This window comes from Rattus rattus, chromosome 3 (genome assembly GCF_011064425.1).
Source record: "Rattus rattus isolate New Zealand chromosome 3, Rrattus_CSIRO_v1, whole genome shotgun sequence".
In the NCBI taxonomy this organism is placed as follows: Eukaryota; Metazoa; Chordata; class Mammalia; order Rodentia; family Muridae; genus Rattus; species Rattus rattus.
In genome coordinates, this window is record NC_046156.1 from 110,835,793 (window position 1) to 110,858,454 (window position 22,662).

General features: G+C 37.8%; 1 pseudogene; it reads right to left on the reverse strand.

Moving 5' to 3' along the window:
• Positions 1-253: 253 nt before the first annotated feature.
• On the reverse strand, positions 254-375 carry LOC116897653 (annotated as a pseudogene).
• Positions 376-22,662: the final 22,287 nt, after the last annotated feature.

Genomic DNA, 22,662 nt, shown 5'->3' on the forward strand with positions numbered 1-22,662 from the left:
GGCCTGAGGCAAGGACAATGGATCAGCAGAAGTTTTAAGATTTCCGCAGCGACAATATCCAGCCCCCCAATGCCCAAGCAAAGGTTCTGGAATGTCCATAAAGATAGAGCCAATGATTAAGAGAGATATCACCAGAATTCTCCAAATGTTCTTTAAATCTGGCTTTGGAGCTCACAGGGGTGTCTCCATCTTAGTAATAGGAAACCCCAGCAAACTGAATTTCTGCAGAATAAAACACTCTTTGCTTTTGCATACTATTTGAGACCAGGGTATCATTCTTCTGTGAATCATAGATCCTTACTTTGGGTGCTCTACACAGTCAGAGAAACTTCTCTAGTAATGAACTATAGAAATGATCCCTGAAAGTATAGTCTTAGATCCTTACTTTGGGAATGGAGTGTTATCCTCTAAAATTGCTTCCTGCTGTTTGAAGACAATGTTTTTGGAGGGGTTTGTGTAAAAAAGTTGAGATACTGGAAAATCTTAAGGAAGCTAGTCATAACATTTTTTTTTGTTCAGTCCATTTATGGGATGATTATCAACAATATTTTCAGGTTCTCTTTACCAAAGAAGAGAGTGAGAGAATCCAGACAGAAGCCAGGAGGCTGGTGCCTGGCATCACAAGGGATTCTACCAATAACCAAGAAGCTAATGATGTTTGCTTTCCCCTAACTCATCCAGTCTGGGACTTTAACAACATTGAAGGTAGGGGTAGGAGGAGGCACTTGGTTTACTGTCAGAAACTGATGGCAGGTGTATAGGCAGCTACAAGATGGCTTACTAATCTCGGCAAAGTGTATGACATTAGGCCGAGAACGAAGTTAGGAAAACCAGATGGCTTCTGAAAAAAAAGAGGTAATGGGGCCCTTACAGATAGGAAATGCTCCTCACTTACAAAAGAACCAATATGCTTATTGTTAGGTAGAGGGCCAATGGGCTAGGGAATGCCCCAAGAAGTAGAAGCCCATCCAAACCCTGACATTAAAAGATTAAGAAAAACTAGGGGAGATAGGTTTCAGATTCCATGCCCAGGCCCAGAGTAATCCTAAAAGGAGAGGGGAAACCCTCAAGCTTCCTTATTGACAATAGAGCTCAACATTCTGTCTTGCTAAAACTTGAAGATAAAGTCCCTTTAAGAGTTTATAAATGACCTCCTAGTAGCAGCAAAAATCAAACGAAAATGTCCAAAAGAGACCCAGAAACTGCAGACCTTGAAAAATTTAGACAATCAAGCCTCTGCTAAGAACCCTACTCTGCTAACTACAGGTGACCTCCCTTGATCCAGGGGATACATATTAAGAGAAGGTCAAAAGTAGCTCTTCAAGACCGGAAAGAAATTTCTACATCAGATTTGTGACTGTCAGAAGTGACTAAGCCCTTCTGTCTCTTCATGAACAAGAGAGTTGAGATAGTGAAAGAAGTATTATAGACTCAAACTCTGAGCCCTGCTGCTGGCTAGTGGCCTACCTGTCAAAAAAAAATTAGACCCATGTACAAGAGGCAACTGTGTGCACATCATCATAGTACAGCCTTCCTGGTCAAAGATCCTAATGAACTGTCATTGGGTCAAAGACTGACCATCACCAATGTAAGAATGACTCATTATCAATGACTCTTACATCCCTGAGGATAAACTTTCAGGCCCCAACTGTCCTAAGCCCAGATACATTGCTGCCTGATCTAGACCTCTGTGGGCCTCTCCATGACAGCTCCAATATTTTGGCCCACATCCATGGAACCAGACTAGATATTCAGGATTCCCCCTAGATGGAGGCAGAGGAAACATGCTTCACCATTGTCAACAGCCTCATTCAGAGCAGACAGAGGTATGCTAGTGCAGTGGTGGTCTTAACAATCAGATCATGTGGGCAGAGTCACTCCTAGCAGGAACATCAGCCCAGAGTTGATTCAAGAAATTTAATATTTACTCAGACAACCTTTTCCATTGCTCATGACCTTGGGACTATTTATAGGGAGAGGTCTTCTGACAGCAGAAGGAAAGACTATCAAAAATAAAGAAAAAATCTTTTCCCTATTGAGGGCTCTGTGGGGGCCTACAAAGCTGGCCATCATCTACTGCTTAGAATAACAGAAAAGAAAAGACCCAGTTTCAGAGGGCAACAGCAAGGCAAATGAAACATCTCGGCGGGGAGTCCTAGAAATTGGGTCCATTGTGACTTCGTTTGTCCTAGACTCCAAAGAACCCACACTTCCTGACCAACCTAGTTATACTACAGATGTGATCTGGGCCAGAAACCTGCTCAATGTCTTAGGGTCATAATGAATAGTAGAAGGCAGAAGACTACAGACACATTGTATGAGAGAAAATGGGTGTACATATATTGAAGATGATCCATTATTTTTCACACATGAGTGCCCAAAGAATGCAGGACCTAGTCTGCCAGTCTCACATCAAAATTATAGATGCTAATTCAAATATAACTGAAATTGTTTAGAACTGTAAGGCCTATCAATTGACCGATGAGGTTGCCAGTGAAAAGAGTCCTGTTACTTGATACTGGGACAACAAGCCAGGGGTGTACTGGGAAAAGGACTTTACAGAAGTAAAACAAGGAAAATTGGGATATAGTTATTTACTGGTGTTAATAGAGACCTTTTAAGGATGGACTAAGGCTTTCACAACTACCCATGTGACTGTTCAGATAGCAGCAAAGAAACTTCTAGAAAAAAATTCTCCAAAATGTAGTTTTTCCTAGGTTTATAGTGTCAGGCAATGAACCTGCATTTGTGTGCCAGGTAAATCAGGAATTAGCTAATATTCTGTGGATTGATTAGAAACTTCATTGTACTGACAGACCCTAGAGTTTAGTACATGTAGAGTGGATAACTAGAACTCTAAAAGAGACCTTAACTATATTGATCTTAAAGAATGACAATGGCTGAGTGACTATTCTTCCCGTTGCCCTTTATAGAGTATAAAATTCCCCATAACAGATGGAGCTCACCCCTTTTGAGATTATGTTTGGTTCATCTTAATCCCCTCTTATCTTCAACGTACAGGCAAACAATAATGTAGAAGTAGACAATCACCAGTTATTGAATGATCTTGAGGGTTTCCAATGGGTATACAAACATATTTGGCCTCAACTTTATGCTCTCTATGAAAAAGGGTTCACCTGGAGTCCCACCAATTCCAGTCCAGAGATTAAACCCTATTCAAGAGACATCACCAGGGACCATGAAAGCCTCTGTAGAAGGGCCCCTATGCCATTCTTCTGACCACGCCTACCACCCTGAGGGTTGAGGAAATTGCAGAGTAGATTCACCATACTAGAACTGTAGACTCATTTGCAGTTGAGGAAGAAAGGGATCAAGGGAGACAAAAGAAGTACAAGACTATTAAGCACCCTTCCATTCCTCTTAAGCTCATGCTACAATGATCCTGATGAGCCTCAGAGATAATATTATACATCTACTACAGAACCCAACACCTACTTGCCCCTTAATCTAACCTGGGCCTTCATCAATAAGGTCACAGTGGAAGACTGCCAACTCCACTTCCCAAACTATGCTTCCAGGACCTGGTTCCTGGATCTCTAAATTGGCCCCTGTGATCTGCTGGATAAAATGTGGAACCCATCCCCTCATTAAGGCAGTGTTGCAAGAGTACCCTGCAACACATGTTTGGTGTGATGGGACCTCATCCCCATGACTAAGCTCACTACCTGAGGCTGTGGGGAGAAATACAACCCTCCTATTATTAGATTCACAGAAGATGGCAGGATAGCTGAATGGACTACTGGACTACCAGCAATACTTGGAGAATGAGAATTTATGTTACTGGTACTGGTAAAGATTCTAGGGTCCTGTCCACCATCTGATCTATGTTTAGACACCCTCAATTTCTCTTGGTCCCAACCTCCTGCTGGCTAAACACTTAACTATACCACCTCTGTGGGCCTAGATTCCAAACCTAGCCCAGGGCCCATGTGGGGTAGCAGGCTGTGAAAGGTACCCTGATTCCTGGTCTACATAGATAAAATCCCTGGAGACCCTAAAAGGGATGGCAGGCACATTCCCAGTCTCCCAGGAGATTAAGGCCTCACTAGCTGAAGCCCCACACACACCCCTGTAAAGGGGTTTGAGACAAACCAGTCAAATAGGGTAATGCCCCAAGTCACTCCTCCACATGTGAGGATGTGACCACAGGTCATATAAGCCCAAGACAGATCAATCATAGAAGAAGACCACACCTCTAAATATGTAGATGAGGTCTTCCCAAGCTCTCATGCCAAACCAATAGGAAGTACCTGCTGTCAGACACTGACCCATCCAAAAAACTGTATTTAAGAATCATGTTCAGTCCCTGGAAGTTCTGGTTGGTTGGCATTGTTGTTCATATGGGATCTCAAGCCCCTTCAAGCTCTTTCAGTCCTTCTAAGATTCCTTCAATGGGGGTCCCGTTCAGTGGTTTAATGATGGCATTCTCCTATGTATTTGCTATATTCTGGCTGTGTCTCTCAGGAGAGATCTACATGAGGTTCCTGTCAGCCTGCACTTCTTGGCTTCACCCATCCTATCTAGTTTGGTGGCTGTATATGTATGGGCCACAAGTGGGGCAGGCAATGAATGGGTGTTCCTTCAGCCTCTGTTCTAAACTTTGCCTCCCTATTCCCTCCCAAGGGTATTCTTGTTCCCCTTTTAAAGAAGGAGTGAAGCATTCGCATTTTAGTCATCCTTCTTGAGTTTCATGTGTTCTGTGCATCTACTGTAATTCAGACATGTGGGCTAATATCCACTTATCAATGAGTGCATACCATGTGTGTTTTTCTGTGATTGGGTTACCTCACTCAGGATGATATTTTCCAGTTCCATCCATTTTCCAGTTTCCAGTCATTGTTTTTGATAGCTAGGTAATATTCCATTGTGTAGATGTACCGCCTTTTCTGTATCCATTCCTCTGGGTTCTTTCCAGCTTCTTGCTATTATAAATAAGGCTGCTATGAACATAGTGGACCATGTGTCTTTGTTATATGTTGGGGCATCTTTTGGGTATATGTCCAAGAGAGGTATAGCTGGGTCCTCAATTAGTTCAATGTCCAGTTTTCTGAGGAACCTCCAGACTGATTTCCAGAATGGTTGTACCACTCTGCAATCCTACCAACAATGGAGGAGTGTTCCTCTTTCTCCGCATCCTCGCCAGCATTTGCTGTCACCTGAGTTTTTGATCTTAGCCATTCTCACTGGTGTGAGGTGAAATCTCAGGGTTGTTTTGATTTGCATTTCCCTTATGACTAAAGATATTGAACATTTCTTTAGGTGTTTCTCAGCCATTTGGCATTCCTCAGCTGTGAATTCTTTCTTTAGCTCTGAACCCCATTTTTAATAGGGTTATTTGTCTCCCTGCACTTTAACTTCTTGAGTTCTTTGTATATTTTGGATATAAGCCCTCTATCAGTTGTAGGATTGGTAAAGATCTTTTCCCAATCTGTTGGTTGCCGTTTTGTCCTAACCACAGTGTCCTTTGCCTTACAGAAGCTTTGCAGTTTTATGAGATCCCACTTGTCCATTCTTGATCTTAGAGCATAAGCCACTGGTGTTTTGTTCAGGAAATTTTCTCCAGTGCCCATGTGATTGAGACTTTTTTCCATTCCCTTTGTCTGATAGTCTCCTGCTGGCTCAGCCCAACCCAGGCAACCAAATCAGTAGTAGCAGGAAGGAGAAAATACAGCAGCAGGGTGAGAGAGCTGTTCCCCCCTCCTTGCCCGAATTCTCTTCCCCTCACCTGAACCCAGGCACCTAGCCAGGTCAGAGATCTCTGTGGGAAAGCCCCGGTACCAGAGCCCCACAGACCCATATCCATCTTCCCCTAATAAGGCCCTAACCCAAATCATAATGACAGCACAAAGTCTGAATAATCAGAGCCCTGATCCCTTCTAAAATATGATGGTCTAGTTATTTCAGGTCACCAATGGCTCTGGACCTGAGCTAATTGACTCATGCTGGCTGTGTTATCAGATAAGACCACCCTACTTTGAAGACATAGCCCTAATCAGAAACTTTAAACTAAAACTAAGAAACTCAATGAGTACAGATGGTTACAAACTGAGGCTAGGTTGACCTTACAAGCCATAAAAGGTCAAAACACATGTATATAGATAGTCCTTGGGGCCTATAGCCATCTTTGTAACCTGACCTACAAGATAAATCCAGATTTATTACCACACACGAGTACAACTTGTGTATGCAATTCAGGGCTTATCTCATGTGTCCACAATGCTATACTACATCAGGTCAAAGAATTCTATATACTTATCCAGTTGGTACCTAGGATCATCTTTCACACAGACACCCAAATCCTTGAGTTCCTAGATAGAACCTCTGGTTTAGTCCCCACAAGTGTCAAGCTAGAAATAATTTCGGCTGTGACTCTGGTTCTCATAGGATTGGGTGTGGCCAGCACATTAAGTGGGTTCCTTGGTGTTACAAAACAAACATTAGGACAATTTAAGAGAGGCCATTGAGACTGATAGAGAGAAATTTAAAAAGGGGATCTCTTTCCTTCAAGACTCTCTGGACTCTCTGGCAGAGGTAGTACTCTAAAATTGGAGGGGGCTGGATCTCCTATTTATACAACAGGGAGACTATGTGCTGCCCTCAAAAGAATAAAATAAAAATGCTGTTTTTATGTTGACCACTCTAGAGTGGCCAAAGTGTTAATGGCCAAAGTTAGAAAAAGCCTGGCCCCTTCAAGGGTCTCGCAACCCTATAAGAACAACATTGCCAACCAACCAGAGTTTCCAGGGACTAAACCACTACCAAAAGACTATACATGGACTGACCCAGGGCTCCAACTGCATATTTAGCAGAGAATAGACTTATTGGGGCACCAGTGTAAGGGGAAGACATTGTTCCTACCAAGGTTGGACCCCCAGTGCAGGGAAATGTAAGGAGGTGGGGTCGGTAAGGGGGATGGATGGTGGGGAACACTCGTGGTTGGGGAGGGGGAGGCAGAGGGGGCTTGTGGACAGGAAATCGGGAAAAGTAATAACATTTGAAATGTAAATAAAAGAACATATCTAATAAGAAAAAAAGAAAAAAAACAAAAGAAAAAGGCTGGCCAAGAAAAAAAGAAAGAAAGAAATAAGAAAAGAAAGGAAAGGAAGGAAGGGAAGGGAAGGAAGGAAGGAAGGAAGGGAAGGAAGGGAAGGGAAGGGAAGGGAAGGAAGGAGAAGAGAAGGAAGAGAAGAAGAAAGAAGAAGAAGAAGAGAAGAAGAGAAGAAGAGAAGAAGAGAAGAAGAGAAGACTGGTTTGAATTGAATCATGGCTCCCTTTGGTTAACCACCCTGATATGTACCCTGCTGGGCCCCTCTGCTCATTTTCCTTGTGTTCCTTATCTTTGGCCCCTACATTCTAAACAAATTAGTTCAGTTCCTACAGAGAAGATTTGAAACTATTCAACTTATAGTGATAAAAGCGTCATTACCAATCCATCCATAACGAAGCCTCTGAGCTTCAGGAAGTCCTGTGACAAGACTTCCTAGTTACCAGAGAAGGAGGGGGATGAGAGATCAACTTTTGTTGGATTCAGACTTCATCTTAGAGAGACTGACGCAACTTTGAACTCAAGTAAACTAGAAGGCCGATATCTAGCACCAGTTTCCAGTCTATCCCTCAACAAGACCTGCATCTCCAATAAAACTTGCATCTAACACCAGTCTCCAGGTTATTCTCCCAGCAAATCTGTACCTCCAGGTTACAAGCCCACCCCTGCCTAACAACCACCAATCAGGAAGAAAGCCGAAGTTAAGTTTATGATTTGACTCACGGAACCAGCCAATTATGTTAAAGTCCACCAAAGCCCCCAAATAGATGCTTGCCAGGATAGGAACACTTATCTCTCACTTTCCATTTTCTATAAAACCTTGTCCCACTGAGAGGTCAGGGCTTTTTCTCCACGATAACAATCCTGTGGTTTGGCTGTGAGTCAAGCCCAAGCTTGAGTTTGTAAATAAACACTCTCTTGCAATTACATCAGATCCACTCCTGATTGGATTTTTGGAGTTCAGGAACCCTTCCTGGTACAACCCCACCATTATGGATTTTTTTTTCATCTGGAACTACCTTTTTGCTGTTATTGTAAGTTCTAGATTGGATTCTTTGTTGAATCTTTATTCTCATTTTAAAGAATCATCTAATCTCTGCTCTGTGTCTTATAAACTAGAATTCCATTTTTCAGTCCCCTCTTTATCTAAGTCTGTTTTATTCTGATTTTTTAAAAAAAAGATATATAAAATTGTAATCATTACTGAACATATAATTAACTGGTATGCTGAAATAAAATCATATGGGGTGCAGACTGTACTTCCTAAACAGTGTTTTCCATTTTTTTTAACATGGAAAATATTTTTCTTTTGAATTTATAATTTTCTCCTGTATCTGGAGACTGTATTTTTCTTTCCTTCTCCTTTCTCTGGAGGTGTTTTCTTTCTCTCTCCATATTCTGGACTCTTCTCCATTTTCTTTCATTTTGAAGCCTCTCTCTCTCTCTCTCTCTCTCTCTCTCTCTCTCTCTCTCTCCTCTCTCTCTCTCATTTCTTCAGAGAATTTTTCTTTGAAACAATGTGTATTTGTTTATTTTTCTCTTAATGTTTGCTAAATGTAATATCCTTTTCTGTATTTAATTTTGTTTCTAAATTATTTCTTATAGGGATTTTCTTTTAATATTAATTAACTCTCCCAGTAAGGATTCTATTCTGTTAAATTTAAACTAAATATTTGTATCTCTTACTGTTTTCAAACTTATACATTACCAGTTCAGAACCATACTGAGGCTCCAGGAAAATGTTTCTTCTCCTCATTTCCTGCAGGCTGTCAGGTAAACACATGTCTATGGCCTCTAACTCTACTCTTCTCAACGGTCCTAGCAGGCTACCCTTGCAGTTTTTTGAGTTAGAGTTTCTATTTGCCCTTCTGTGAAGAGATGAGCCTCACACCCACAGGCATGCACTTGGGAGCTCTGCCTATTTGCTCCAGCTCTGTGACATTGCTGGACCCATGCTTGCCCCATGTCTATGTCAACATGTTACTTGTATAGCAGCAGCCTGGGTACAGAACTAGTTCTGCTAGCAGGACTGTGTTAGGGATTCAAGGCTTCTCACATATCTGTAATCCCCAACTTTTCAGCCAGCGCAGGTGTGCTAGAGAGCCCATGGTCATGCTCAACAGATCTCTCTCTCTCTCTCTCTCTCTCTCTCTCTCTCTCTCTCTCTCTCTCTCTCTCACACACACACACACACACACACACACACACACACACACACACACACACACTGGCACTTCAACTCTCTAAGAGGCTAGACACTACCTCCCCAACTGAGGCCAGACAAAGCAGCCCAGCCAGGAGAACATATCCCAGGGACAGGAAGCCTCCCACATGGCTAGAAAACTGTGTCATACTCTTCAAAGTGCTTGTTTGTGCTTTCCCACCCCAGGCTTTTTCAGACGCTTAGCTTGGATTTTATATCTCCTTTAGTTGGACAGGAGATATAAATGGAATGTTTTCTGTGTATCTGTTAGAAATGGGGGAGTGCTCTTCTTCTCCTTCTTGCTCTTAATAACTACAGGACATTTCTATGTTCTCTTTTGCTGTCTAGCTCTCACATAACTGAAACGAAGACATGGTATGTTTTATTAACAAGCTACAAGCCTAAGCTGGTCAGGTTCTGATCTATTGTAACCCTCTAAGGCTCCGCAATCCTCATGCACAGTCTCTATTTACTTGAAGCTTGAATCTCCCCCTCTTTCTCTGCTCCATGTGTGTCATTATGGTGAATCATTTGATATGCTCTTCATCCCCTTGCTGGGTCTTCTGCCTCCAAGCTACCTATTCTCTCCCTTCTTTGTTATTCTCCTCTACTTCCTCTCTGTCTGGTTCTCCTGGCTGCAATGGTAAGTTCAGTCTTCCTGTGTCCTCTTCCCTGTCACAGGCTAAATCAGCTCTTTATTGACCAATCAGAAGATGACAAAGAAGACTAAGGGAAAACACTGAGCAAGTGATGCCTCATAAACCTATTAATACAAATTTCTGCTTGTTTCCAACTCTTTGCTGGTGTAGAAATCATTTAACCCTACATGGTTATCTATCTATCTATCTATCTATCTATCTATCTATCTATCTATCTATCTATCTTTCTATCTATCTTATATCTATCTTAATAAAGAAGAGATCAGAGAAGAGCAAGACAGTCAAAGATTCTTATGGACACCATCAAATACCAGTAGGCAGTTCTAAACCCACTGGCATACATATAGTCCTGATTAAACTCAAATGCGCACACACACACACACACACACACACACACACACACACACACACACACACAACTAGGATATCATGAATGTAGGAAGGGAACATACAAGAAGGGAGAATAGGCATTGCAGGAGATGAGAAAGGATAGAAGTAAGAGTGATCTGAACAAAATACATACATGTATTAAAAGTCCATGTTCATTCATCTTTATAATTCTAAGTATGGTATAATCAGGGGACACTAAGTACATCTTCTTGTGATTGGCTAATTCAAACACAATTGCTTTGTTTTTAACCCAGTGGTAATAGTAGTCAATTACTAAGTCAATTTATTTTCTATTTTTCATAGCTCATTTTACTTCATTATTTGAATGTGTTGCATAACATTTAAATGCAACTGAAGTAAGTTTGAATTCATATTGAAAATGCTATTAAAGATAAAGTAAATTATAAATATTTGTAAAGCCTATATTTTACTATTTACAGTATACATGCAGGAGGATATACACAGAGAGTGTAATAACAGATATATTAGCATGTTTATTCATATGTATTTGAAAATTATAAATCTGAATCTGTAATTTTGTCATAATGAATAGGTGACTGAACGCAGTTTGGCCAGATCATCCCATAGACCCAAACATGATTGGTTTTGTGCAACTTTTGATATAAAAAGAAAATGTGAAGGTACATGATATGTCTAAGAGCCTTAATATGAAATTGGGGTGGATTTTTTTGTAAAATGCAAAGAAATCTCATTTGAAGTTTTGAAAACGTACCAAGATTAATTTTCATTCCTGTTTGTCATAATTTTGTGATTTCTTGTGTTGACTCAATTTTCAAGTTATATAAGTGGTTTTTTTCTTATGTTCGGATCTCAAAATATTGCATTTAAATTGATTGTTCCAACGGTCACACAAACAAGTGTTTGTTAGTTTTTTTCAGAACCAAACGAGACTCCAAACACAGAAAACGAACAAGATAAAAAAAAAGTAGTAAATGTGTACAGAAAATGAAATTGTTATCAGCAGTTCTCTTTGGTGGAATTTCTGAATTATGAACAGCATATCATTTAGTTTCACCAAAACACTTATAAACAACCATTCTATCATGACCCACATGATCAAGCTTTTGATTCCATCAGGTAATGCGGAAAATTATTCTTTACACCATAATTACAATAGAGAATGGAAAGTTTCCACTACAACAAGCCTAAATAAACACCTAACCACCAAACCAATGTTAAAATGACATAAATGTAAACCTCTACAGCTAATGATTATTACTTTTTATTTTTTAATTACAACACAGTTGGATAACTTTCCCTTCCCTTTTGTCCTTTCAAACCCTTCCATATAAGAAGAGTTGAATGGCATTTCCAAATGCAAATGCTTGCAAATTTCAGAAAATTTACAAATTTGTAACTTTATACACATAAGTAATATGTGAGTTTTCAGGATATGTATGAAGTGAATACCAGATGTAAAATTTCTAAAGAATGTCTACTAAACTATAAATTCCTAGGACCAGGGACTTGGACTTCATCCTAGTATGATAGCATAATGTATAAACATATCCAGAAAAAGCGGGATCAAATATGATGTTATACATGGCTTAAATAGATTATTATGTGTGCAGTAAATGTAACCTCACAGAGAAGTGGAATTTATGAATACAAAGCACTTCTTAAGATTTTGTCACACAGATCTCTCTGTGATACAAAGCAAACATTAATGCATGCTGATATTCAATAATTATTCCTGAAAAAGGAATAAGCTCTCTGTTTATATTTTTAGTGTTAAAAAGAAATCAGAAAATTATTTGGGAAGCATATTTTCTCCAATATTTTTAAAAAATAAATCAGGAATTAGTTGATATACCGAAATCATTTCATTAATAATTAGAAAATGTAAACATTTAATGTATGGTGTCAACTGATGTTTTTCTGGAAGCTGTCTTGTGAGAGGGCATATGATGTTTTGCTAAAAATAGACACTTGTGAGGGTGTATGATGTTTTGAAGGAATATAAATGAAACCCCACAAACAATGAGAGGATCTTCTTGTGTTGCTACACTATGTAACATGCCACTCATCTTTGCTGGTCTTTGTTTTTTACAGAGAAATGAGCCAAAGAACTTCTCCAACTATTCTTACTGATTCTGGACACTTTGGCTGACTCATGGCAACTCATCAGATCCTTGCTTTTTTCTGCTGGATTGTGCCACTGATACTGATTTGTGTTTGGTGCTTACTATTGAACTGGGTTGCTGGAATTGTTCCAAGGAACTACTTCTAAATAGGTCCAAAAGACTTTTTTCCTACTAACCTTTATTTTTTCAATACTTCTGGTCAGTGGATTAAAAGGGAGGGTGAAGTGGTTAAGAACCACCCTAACCTAGCTTTTGAAAAATGTAAGCCTACACAATTGTCTAAATGTGTTTCATTTACACATAAAGTCTCCTTTATTTCATCTAATTCCTTTGGATTTAGGACTAGGTAAATTATTATTTATCATCAGTTGCTAGAATACAGGTTACCTAAAAAATTTGTCAGAGTAACATTCAATCTACTTTTTAAATATAAAGTAATTTGCAGGAAAAACCAAGAGTAAATATATACTTTTTATATATTCTTTGAATAATCCTTGAAACCAACAAAATGCAAAAGTTTAAAGCTGTTAGTCATAATGTAAAGTGATCTTCTTTTCAGAGTGACTGTTTCTCATGAACTTTTACTTATGAATTTCACCATTTCCCTTTCCTGGTTAAAGGAGGCTACTCACCTTTTCCTGGCAAGTACTCAGACTTAAAAGTGTTATAATATTACTAAGGAACATTCATGACTGACATGTTTAGTGATCTCTCCTGTTCCAGTCGTGGATATTTATGCCAACTAGTAGGCAGAATGCTCACAGTATGGTGTTATACTGGTCATAATCTTCATTTCTCAAAGCGTGTTTATACATTTTCCAGTTTTCCAATTCTTTAGTTCTCAATATGAATAGCTATAATACCAATTATACTGTGGATCGATTTCTTTTCCTGTTTTGTCTTATTCTAGTTTAAATGAAATGGATCCCATTTCTCCAGGATTTTCTAAGTTTCTTTCACACACATCTTCAATCTCAGCTGTTCCCTCCTTCTTACTGGAAGCTGACACTTGTAACATAAAGGCAGTTGGCAGCATATTTACTCCAGGAGTCTCATAGACACTGTCAGTAAGCACAGTGAATTTTCATTATCTTCATGTTGCTTCAATTCTCAACAGCATTTGTGTGTAACTGAATACCAGAATCTCAGGCAATGAAAGCAAAAATTAACAAGCATGACTACTTCAATAAAATTAATCTTCTATAGAGCAAAAGAAATTATACAGTGAAGAGATTATCTAAAATCTAGGAAAACATATCTCAGTGTGTATTTGATAAGATGACATATATACTGTTACAAAGAAGCAAGGCAAAAGGTTGGGAGGAAGACTGTGGGAGAGAAAGTAGGGTCAGGGAAACAAAGAAAGAGAGATGTCCTGGACACACACACACACACACACACACACACACACACACACAAATGAAATTTGGATCAAAGTTTAGAGTATTTGCCTACTCTGTTTGAGACCCTAGTTTGATAATGTTACTATGAAAAAGATAAAATAAAAATAAAATGGGATTATCCAAAATACATGAAAAATGAAAACTTTCACATATTGTTAAAATTATTCAAAACAAAATTTATACTGTTAAAATAGTACAAGTCTACATTATTTCAATGAACATGAGTGTTTAAGAATATTTATATGTAAATATATATACAATAAAATGAGAGTAATTAAGAGATAAATATTTGTTACTGACAATGAAATAAAATGAAATAGATGGGAAGGAAAAACAAGAGGAGAATTCATAAAAGCAGTCCTGAATGTCAACATCTCAGACTTGTGAATGGACAACCAGCTCCACACTTTCCCACTCCTCCATCCCTTTGTTTATGTTCTATACTTTCCTCCCCTTAAGTTTTCAGTTATTTATTATATCTCACAAACTTTCTTCAGAGAAAGAGTTGCCTCAAACCTTTGAAAAGATAATACAATCAATTATCTGTACAATAAATGCATTTGGTATACATAAATAGAAAAAGGGGAGAAAGCATTTAACACTAGTAAAGACTGAGAAAAAGACAAAAAGAAAGAATATTTAAAATGATTAACATGATGACACACATAGACTATGACCCCCGTGAAAGACAAAATTGAATATTATAATCACAAGCTGTAATATGCATGCTAAAGAAATAAAATGTTATTAAGACATGAGCATAAATTCATTAATATCTTATCTAAGGCAACTGATCCATGATACTAGTGGTGTGGTTTAATATATAAGCATGGCTTATAGTTATGTTAGGAACTATTTAGTGGAGAATTCTATCAGACCAATACTTTGGCTCAATACTGTCCAAATTATTCGACAAAATAGAAACATAAAGAGCACTACCCAATTCCTTCTATGAAGCCAAAATTACACTTATACCTAACCCACAAAGACCCAACAAAGAAAGAGAACTTCAGACCTATTTCCTTTAAGAATATCGACACAAATATACTCAATAAAATTATTGGAAACCAAGTCCAAGAAACATCAAAATGATCATCCTTCATGATCAAGTAGGCTTCAGCCTAGGGATGCAGGGATGGTTCTATATATGGAAATACATCAACATAATCCAGTAAATAAACAAACTCAAAGAAGAAAACTACATAATCATTTCATTAGAGGCTAAGAAAGCACTGGACAAAACAGAACACCCCTTCATGTTAAAAGTCCTGGAAAGATCAGGAATTCAAGGCTCATACCTAAATAATTAAAAGCAATATACAGCAAACTCGTAGCTAACATTAAACTGAATGGAGAGAAACTTGAAGCAATCTGACTAAAATCAGGGACTAGACAAGGCTGTCCACTCTCTCCCTACTTCTTCAATGTAGTACTAGAATTCATAGCCAGAGCAATCAGACAACAAGAGGAGGTCAAAGGAATACAAATTGGAAAGCAAGAATTCAAAATATCTAGACCCCCAAAGTTCCACCAGAGAACTACTAATCCTGATAAACAATTTCAGCAAAGTGGCTGAATATAAAGTTAACTCAAATAAATCAGTAGCTTTTCTCTACTCAAAGGAACAAGTTGAGAAATAAATTAGGGAAATGACACCCTTCACTATAGTCACAAACAACATAAAATACCTTGGTGTGATTCAAATCAAGCAAGTGAATGATCTCTCTAACATGGACTTCAACTCTGAAGAAAGAAATTGGAGAAGATGGAAAAATCTCCCATGCTCATGGATTGGCAGAATTAATATTGTAAATATGGCAATCTTACCAAAAGCAATCTATAGAATCAATCCCATCTCTGTCAAAATTTCAACTCAATTCTTCTTAGAGTTAAAAAGACCAATTTGCAAATTCATTTGGATTTACAAAAAACAAGAAAAACAATAATAGCAAAAAATATCCTCAACAGTAAAAGAACTTCTGGGAGAATCATCATCCCTGACATCAAGATGTAGTACTGTGCAATAGTGATAAAAACAGAGAAAGGCAGGTTTATTAGTGGAATAGAATTGAAGACCCAGAATTGAATCCACACACCTATAGTCATTTGATCTTTGATAAAGGAGATAAAATCATCCAGTAGAAAAAATAGAATTTTCAGTAAAAATTGTGCTGGTTGAACTGGAGATCAGCATGAAGAAGAATGCATATTGATCCATTCTTATTGCCCTCTACAGAGCTCAAGTCTAAGTGGATCAAGAACCTCAACATAAAAAACAAGTACAGTCAAACTAATAGAAGAAAAAATGGGGCAGAGCCTCAAACACATAAGCACTCAGAAAATTTTTCTGAACAGAACACCAATGGCTTATGCTCTAAGATCAAGAATCGACAAATGGGACCTCATAAAATTGCAAAGCTTCTGTAAGGCAAAGAACACTGTCATTAGAACAAAAGGCAACCAACAGATTGGGAAAAGATCTTTACCAATCTTATATCAGATAAAGGCCTAATATCCAATATACTAGAAAGTCAAGAAGTGAGACTCCAGAGAATCAAATAACCCTATTAGAAAATGGGTACAGAGCTCAACAAAGAATTCTTAGTTGAGGAATATTGAATGGCTGAGAAGTACCTAGAGGTATGTTCAACATCCATATTCATCAGGGAAATGCAAATCAAACAAACCCTTATATTGCACCATGATATCAGGCAGAATGCCTAAGATCAAAAACTCAGGTGACAACACATGCTGTTGAGGATGTGGAGAAAGAGGAACACTCCTCCCTTTTTGGTGGGATTGCAAGCTGTAACAACTACTCTGGAAATCAGTTTGTAGGTTCTTCAGAAAATTGGATGTAGTACTACCTAGGGACCTAGCTATACAACTCCTAGGCATATACCCAACAAATGGTCCAACATATAACAAGGACACATGTTCAACTATGTTCTAAGCATAATTTTTTATAATAGCCAGAAGGTGAAAAGAACCTAGATATCCTTCAACAGAGGAATGGATACAGAAAATAGGGTACATCTACACAATGGAGTACTACTTAACTATTAAAAATAATGACTTCATGAAATTTATAGACAAATGGATGGAACTAGGTATCATCTTGAGTGAGGTAACCAATCACAAAGCAAGCAAGCAAACAAACAAACAAACAAAAAAAACATGGTATGCATTCACTGATTAGTGGTCATTATCCCAAAAGCTTAAATTACCAATGATACAATCCACAGACTACATGAAGCTCAAGAAGAAGGACGACCAAAGTGACAATGCTTCAGTCCTTAGGGATGGGGGAACAAAAATATTCATAGACGGAGATATAGAGACAAAGTTTGAAGGAATAGGTATTCAGAGTCTGCCCCACCTGGGGATCCAGCCCTCATACATACAGTCACCAAACCCAGACAATATTGCTGATGCCAAGAAATGCATGGTGACAGGAGCCTGATATAGCTGTCTCCTGAGAGGTTCTGTCAGAACACGACAAATACAGATTCGAATGCTAAGAGCCAATCTTTGAACTGAAAATGGGGTTTCCTTTAGAGGAGTTAGAGAAAGGATTGAAGGAGCTGAAGGGATTAGCCACTCCATAAGAACAACAATACCAATTAAGCAGACCCCTCAGGGACTAAACCACCATCCAAAGAGTACACATGGATGGATCCATGACTTCAGCTGCATATATAGCAGAGGGTGGCCTTTTTGGGCACCAATGGAAGGAGAAGCCCGTGGTCCTGCCAAGGCTGGACCCCCAGTGTAGGGGAATATCAGGGCAAGGAGGTGGGAAAGAGTGGATGGCTAGGTGGGGGACAGGGGATAACATTAGAAATGTAAATAACACATATCCAATAAAAAAGAATAGAATATCAGAATATTTTTAAAAAGTAGGAAACACAGTAAGCTAAAATAATACATATGATATTAAATAGCAAATTCTACACCAAATTATTGAGTACAGTAAATCACTTAACCTAATGATATTGTTAATAAATGAGAAAATTAATAGGTGCCATCTTGCAGATAGAAAATCTGTGAGGAGATCCTAAATTTACCTTATTGTAGAAAGAAATAGGTACAAGGCCGTAAAATGACCCCATTCTACAGACATAAACTTTGCTGGCTGCATGTTCTTCATTGGAAGTATACTGATGTTTGCTCAGAGGAAATTATTATCTTTGTTAGAGCTGTGCTACTGTTCTTACCTGGAGAAACTGTAGTAAGGAATGAAAACAAACATCTCAGAGAACTAACTCATTTCAAAGGTATTTATACCCTAACACAGACATATATGGTATGTGGGTGGGGTACATTTTCATTTTTCTGATTTATTTCATGAGTGTTGTAGCACAGGCTGTCTTAAAACTCACTATATAGTGCCCAAAACTCCAAATACTAACATCACAAGTAAACACCAACTTGTGGGGTATTTTTACAAACAGAGTAAATAATGTTTTTAATTTCCTTGCTTATGAAAGATTAAACGTATGCATAATACATATCCAGGCTAATATCTACTATTTAATTATTTTCTCAAAGTTATCACACACTGTATAGACATCTATTGTCCATTTATGTAAAGATACAATTCCTGTTTTTAAAATCTGAGATGATTAACTAACTTCAGAACCCATTATATAAACATGATTAGTTTGAGTTACCAAGGTTTCTCATTTGTCATTCTGCATCCAATATTATTTTGCAATAAAACATTAAATCAGAGGACATCACAGATAAACTGATAAGAAGACAGAGAAAAGCATCTGCTCATTGATAGAGTAGATTATCCCTAATATTGTAATATTCAAAAGTTAAAAAATCATAAAGGCCTCTCTACAGGTGCTAATTCTACTACTTGAATGAAATTAATAAGACTCTATAAAACAGCAGGAGATCCTCAGATTACAGAAGTAATCAGCAAGAAAATTTATTGTGGTTTCACGAAGCATAAAATGTTTGTGTAATATATGCAAAAGTGGTACTTTATTCTCTGCAGTGAACAATACTCAATACTTAGAATAGAAAAATATTTAATAGTTTGACACCTCTTGAGGCATAGTTTTGAAAAGTTGTTCAAGTGTGATTAATTTGCCTGAACTCAATACGACAACCAAGCAGTACTGACTCACTCTTAAGTACTGAAGGGCCTTCCTCATTAGTGGGAGAATTAGTGGGAGATTAGTGGAAGAAAATGGGACATTAGTGGGTGAGACAGGACAAAGATATATTCATAATGAAACAGAGCATGAAGTCTTGAGAAATATGGAGCACCAACTTCAGAAAATGGATACTTGTTAAATAACAACAAAAAATGAATTATAAAGAATGAAATTGAAAGACATACTATGGAGATTGGAAAGGAGCTATCAATAAAGCCAGTCTTATTTATAATAAAATCCTTCTAACAGGAACTAAAACATAGTAACTAGATTGTGAACTATGAATTGCTATAAATTGTGCAATATAGTATAATTGTGTCATACTTAACTGGATTTCATTTACTTTCATTATATGAATTACTCCACATTATAAAAAAATCTTTTTCATGTATTACGTATATATAATTTTATGTTATTTAAGTATATATCTTATGTATGTATTATGATAATATATAATCAATATTATACGTATATTGAAATAAGTAGCTTTTCTCTATATTTCCTAGATCAAATATGTTCTTTCTATACATGTGCCCATATTTTGAGGAAATAAGTCTTTAAAACTTAAAGAACCTTTATGTTTGGTAAAAGCTTATGCAGGTGTAATCACACTCACATTCACACCATATACTTAAAAGTTTTTACCAAACACATTCATTTTTATGTAATTCACTTATCATAGCATCATAAGTCATGGCCACTGAGGATATTTTTTGTTTGGTTTGGTTTGGTCTTGTTTTGTTTTATTTTGTTTTTCTTTATTTTTTGAGATTATATGATCTTTCTTTCTTTCTTTCTCTCCTTCTTTCTTTCTTTAGATGGGGATGGGGTCTAAACAGCCCTGTCTGTTCTATAACTCACTCCTGGATATCATACTGACCTCAAACTCACAGACATCCACCTGACTTTGTCTCTGGAGTGCTGAGAATATTGGCCATATGCCACCATGCCCAGTTTGGGATTAAAATGTGATTACAACATTTCTCTCTTCCTTTCACTCCTTCCAAACACTCCCAAATCTATCTCCATGCTTTCTTTCAAATCCAGTGCCTTTTTTAAAAAAACGAATTCTTACTGTATGCAAGTACAAATATATATAATATATACACAGGCATATGTATTATATTTGTAATATTACATATATTACATAGTAATATTTATAATAGTATGTATAATGGTTATAATATAAATATATTATATACTATATTATAATATATGTAACGGTATATATGATATTTATAATATAAATATGAAATATAAGTATAGTATAACATAATATAAATATAAATATAATATTTAGGAATCTAAATATAACCTGTTCATTCCATATAACGCTACTTGTACAGAAGTTTTCAGGGCTGGATGTCATTTAATAAATAAATCTGTTCAAAGATTCTAAAAAAAATTAAAAGTACATAAATGATGCAAATGATATTTCTAAAGTATACTTCCATATAAAAATACAAAAAATCACCACAGAAATCTTTGTTTTCCACCACCAGGGACTTAAACAATTGTGTTTAAGCTAAACTTAAACTTACAAGTTAGGTTTTAAGTGTCTTAAATGCTTTTCTCTTCGGGTTATTTCTTAGGAATGGCTACTATGGTAGACTTAATCTTTTTGTTTTCTGTCCGAATAATTTTTGGTAGTGGGAAACAAGTGCTCTAGAGAAAAACATGGCAAGTTCAAACTTTACCTATTTTAAAATTGAAATCTTTCATTTTAATATTTTATTAGAATATATATGTCTTTCAGACAACTATTAAGAACACAATACCAAAACCAAATGACAATGAAATAAGAAGCAAACCAATTAACCTCAGTATGCAGGAGACAGAGGGGAAGCAGTATTTAAGGCCATCTTCTGCAGCATACAAGCATTCAAGGTCAACCTAGAGCACATGATACCAAAACTCAGAATCAGGATAGAATGGGTTTGGGAGTGTGAGAAAAGAAGTTGAACAAGAGAAACAAACATAATAATATGCCATTGCCAGATACTTTTTGAAATGCACTTATTCAATTCTTATTTACATAAACAATTACTTAAACCCACTCTGTCAGAAGACAAGGAAATAGGTATGGTCATTTTCTCTTTTCAAGAAAGACAATAGATTTGATGACAAGTGGTGGTTTTGTTATGCAATTTGTTTTTTTGGATTTTTATCTCTGGTTTTCTGGCTTATACTGTGGATGATTATGTGATGCAGTTTGTTCCCTTTTATACACTGCCTGAGAGTTTGAGCTGCTGATTCCCTTTAAAGAATGGTTTGTTGGGGGAAGAGAGCTAAACACCCAGGAGTGCAGACATCCTGAGACGGCAGGACAGACTGCCACTTATCCACACCTCTGCCCACATCCCTGGTCCAAGGGGAAACTGCACAGTGCCTCTGGACACAGGGATATAGGAGCAGTCAACCACCGGTACCTGCAGTTCTGGTCTATGCCCAGGACCGAACTGAACTGGCCAAACAGCTCCCTGCACTCAAATTCCTTTGGGGAGAGAACCCTCAGAAGTGTGGACACTCCTGAGAAGTCAGAGGAGATTACCCTCTGCCCACATGCCAGACCCAAGAGGAAATCGACTAGAGCCAACTCTGCCCCCAGGGTGCAAGGACCTAGGAGCAACCAGGGGCAGGATCATTTGATTCCAGCCCTTGCCTGGAGCTGGAAGAGAGTCCCCAGGAGCGCCTACACACCTGAGAGCAGAGTTCCTTGCACCCAAATCCCATGAGAAGAGTGCTGAACACCCAGGAGTGCAGATATCCTGGGACCTCCTAGAGCTGAAAGACAGTCTCTGAAGCACCTACCTACCTGAAATCAGAGATCCTGTTCTCAGAAAAGGCTGAAAGAAAACAGGAAAACTGTTCTACAGGAGTGCTAACACAGAGGCCTACAGCAGGGTCAAGTTACTCTCAGAAACAGCAAGACAAGCAAATACCAGGGACAACCCAATGGCTAGAGGCAAGCACAGGAACCTAAGCAACAGAAACCAAGACTACATGACATCATCAGAGCCCAGTTCTCCCACCATACAAAGTACTGGATATCCAAACACACCAGAAAATCAAGATTTGGATTTAAAATCACATTTTTGATAATGATGGAGGACTTTAAGAAGGACATGAAGAACTCCCTTAAAGAAATGCAGGAAAACACAAATAAACAAGTAGAAGCCCTTAGAGAGGAAACATAAAAATCCCTGAAAGAATTAAAGGAAAACACTACCAAACAGGTGAATGAACTGAAAATGGAAATAGAAACAATAAAGAAAGCACAAGGGAAAAAACCCTGGATATAGAAAACCAAAGGAAGAGACAAGGAGTCGTAGACACAAGCATCAAGCATCACCAACAGAATACAAGAGATAGAAGAGAGAATCTCAGGGGCAGATACCAAAGAAAACATCGACACAACTGTCGAAATAATGTAAAACACAAAAAGCTCCTACCCAAAACATACAGGAAATACAGGACACATTGAGAAGATCAAACCTAAGGATAATAGGTATAGAAGAAAGTGAAGACTCCCAACTTAAAGGGCCAGTAAATATAGTCAACAAAATTTTGGAAGAAAATTTCCCTAATCTAGACAAAGGGATGCACATAAACATACAAGAAGCATACAGAACTCCAAATAGATTGGACCAGAAGAGAAATTCCTC